Genomic DNA, 3,483 nt, shown 5'->3' with positions numbered 1-3,483 from the left:
GGACAGTCGTAGAAGTCGTGACAGCAGAAAGTTGACCAATTTTGCCGTTGCGGTTTGTAGTATGAGACTAGCATTAGAATCCATACTGTAGCTTGACTTCGTGTCATATGTTTAAACAAAAGTAGATGCATTCATTCACGAAAATGTTTTAAGTTGCACATATCATGATATCAAATTCGTCAAGTACGTTAAATATGGAAATATTCTGCTAATTTAAAACTGAGAAGTAATGTCTGTACACAGATGATCGTATCGTACTTCATGGTTCAAGTTTGTTCTATTTAACGACACCACTAGAGCACATTGATTTATTAATCATCGGCTGTTTGGTAATTCAGACATATAATCTTAGAGAGGAACCCCGTTACATTTTTCCATCAGTAGCATGGGGTCTTTTATATGTACCATTTCACAAACAGTGTAGCACATCCCACAGACAGGGTAGCACATACCACGGCCTTTATAAATTTCTCGTTCCAACCAGTGCACCACGATTGGTATACCAAAGGCCGTGGTATGTGCTATTCTGTCTGTGGCATATATAAGACTCCTTGCTACTAATAATATAGCGGGTTTTCTCTCTAAGACTAATTGTCAAAATTAACATATGTTTGACATCCAGTAGCCGATGGTACATAAATCAATGTGCTCTAGTGGTGTCGTTAAACAAGAAAAACATTAGCTTTTTTTAGTAGTGTAAATATTCCATATATAATTTAATTGGTTGATATATGTGACGACACAAGCGTATTATTCCAGTACATGGAATATTCTTATGTTTAAAGATACAGCATTTGGCGTTTCTTTCTGTTAGATCTTTATCTTTTAATAGCCTCATCATATGGAACTATATATATTTAGTATCGTATACATCTGACGTTACATATTAAATTAACATATCTTATGGAAATTAAAGGCACCATCACCACTTAATTTGGTAACCCGAGATCTTACTTCGGAAATGAACACCACCTGTTAAAACGACTATGGTATCTAATTTATTTAATGATTGGCTGTTATTTCTTTTACGTTCGTCGAGGTATGAACGAAATAATTCATCCGCAAACTGTGTGAATCGGCGAAGCCCTTCTCATTTAAGTTTGCGGATGATTTTGTTTGTTCATACCTAGCTGAACGTAAAAGAAATAACAGACAATACTTATAATTAAATCTGAATCATACTTGCTAATAATAACACTAAAACTTCATATTTTATTTTGAATTGCTTTTAGTCAATAAACTTGCCCATATAAAATGACGTCATCAAATATGCTGTTCCCTGACGACGTACATTTTAATTTCAAATTCTCGTTGCTACGCCTGAACCAATGGGATGACGTTATGTTGTAATGAATGTAACGGAAATTTAATTATATAGGTTATGTTTGCAGCATCTACACTATGTTACATGCCGACTTTTTACCAGACAGTATATAAAACAGACGTATCTGACGGTAAGTTTGGGAACAAGCGAATTCTTAAAAAAAACACCCAAAATGACCTAGGATGCAAAACTCAGTTGTTGTTTTTTTCTAAAAAAAATTGACCCGACATGTTGTAAAATGTTTACCACCTAACATCATATCTATATATATCTAGGATCACCACGTAGGTGGACAACATTGCCAACAAACTACTGAAAACGGTCATGATCCTGGATATATGTAGATATGATTTTAGGTGGCAAACCTTTTACAGCACGCCAGATCCATTTTTTTCCATTTTGCCGCCTGGGTATATACAGAAAAACGCAAATAATAAGCCATTAAAGGTTTAGAAAAGAAACGTTATCCATCACGCTGTCAGACCGATATACACGTGAAAATGTATTCACCTTAAATTAATCTGTGATGGTCTACTTTAGAATAATTAGGTACCCTGGAGAATGATATTCATTACATTAGTGTTTTTATATATCTCTAGCTGACACATAATGGTCGGGATAATCTGCCTGGCATGACCATATGCTGCGCTCAATTTTTCTGACAACATGAACCAAACAGATGATTTGTTTCAACTGATACATTCGAAACATGATGCAGGGGGATAACGACCTTTAGGAATTGTTCACCAAAAAGCGACGTCACGGGACACGAGCGTCTCGTACGAGAATAACCACGAGAATTACCGATGGTATAGCAACCCATGGAATCGTAATGACTCGCTTGCCATTCGGCTAGTTCCGTGGCTATTTCCGTACACTCGTATAGTGTGGCCTCACCGTTAGCTGAGACTGAGCGTGTAGAAGTATGCTACATGTGTCGAAAGAGCCGTACGTTAGACACCAAGTAGGGCCTAGATGTTGTTTTAAATATGCTGATACATATTATTTTCATATCATATCTGTTAAATTTTAGAGATTTGTTTAAATAAAACAGTCAATCAACCAATCAATCAATCGATCGATCAATCAATCAATCAATTTAAAAACACACCCAAAACACCAGATGGACAGACAAAGAGACAGAGAGACAGACAAATAGATTCATTAAAACATATTTTATTGCATATAAGGTGCAAATGGGTTGGGCACAAGTTATCCAACTTACGAGGCCCTCTCCTAATAACATACAATAATGACAATATGACAATAACGGCGACTACATCTATTACAAGAATATACAAAAAATTAAATATTCAAAAAGAAGTATATACATAGATAGACAGATAGATAGACAGATAACAAACAAACAAACAAACAAACAAACTAAAAAACATAAATAAATAAATAAATAAATAAAGTGGCCTCCGTGGTGCCGTGATTAAGCCATTAGACATAAGGCTGGTAGGTACTGGGTTCGCAAACCGCTTCACCGTCTTCTCACATAGTAACCACTAACAACTAACCCACTGACCTGGACAAACAGCCCAGATAGCTGAGGTGTGTGTGCCCAGGACAGTGTGCTTGAACCCAGTGGCGTAGCGTGGGCTGCCAGCGCCCGGGGCAAGGCAAGTATTGCGCCCCCTTAACCAGTGGACCGTTAGCACTTTCCGAGTCCCTTCCACCAGTCCAGAATTTTGCAACCGCCCCGGTAGCCCCGCCCACGCTACGCCATTGCTTAAACCTTAATTGGATATAAGCACCAAAATAAATTGCAATGAATGAATGAATGCATGAATGAATGAATAAATAAATAAATAAATAAATAAATAATCAGAATCATACCACACAATTTTTATTGGAATAAAAGACACACAAATGCAGTGTTCAATACAAAGTAAGCGATCATGGTTGATAAGAATGAATGATGCAGCGTAAAACTCAAACCGGCGCCGTGGTTAATAAAATTAGTCTGTCCGTATTAACGATGTAAATCTTGCGACCGATTACATACGTGTTTACGAGCTTTCCCCTAAGATTTCCACGCATTTCACATTTTGTGCAATTATCGGAATAACGGTAACTAGGTGCTAATAGGAATAGATCGCTCATTGGACAATAAATCGTCGCTAGCTCCAAACGTATCGATCCAGGCGGCGCGT

The sequence above is a fragment of the Gigantopelta aegis genome, chromosome 14 (assembly GCF_016097555.1).
Source record: "Gigantopelta aegis isolate Gae_Host chromosome 14, Gae_host_genome, whole genome shotgun sequence".
Classification (NCBI taxonomy): domain Eukaryota; kingdom Metazoa; phylum Mollusca; class Gastropoda; order Neomphalida; family Peltospiridae; genus Gigantopelta; species Gigantopelta aegis.
Note: the sequence above shows the minus strand (reverse complement) of the source record.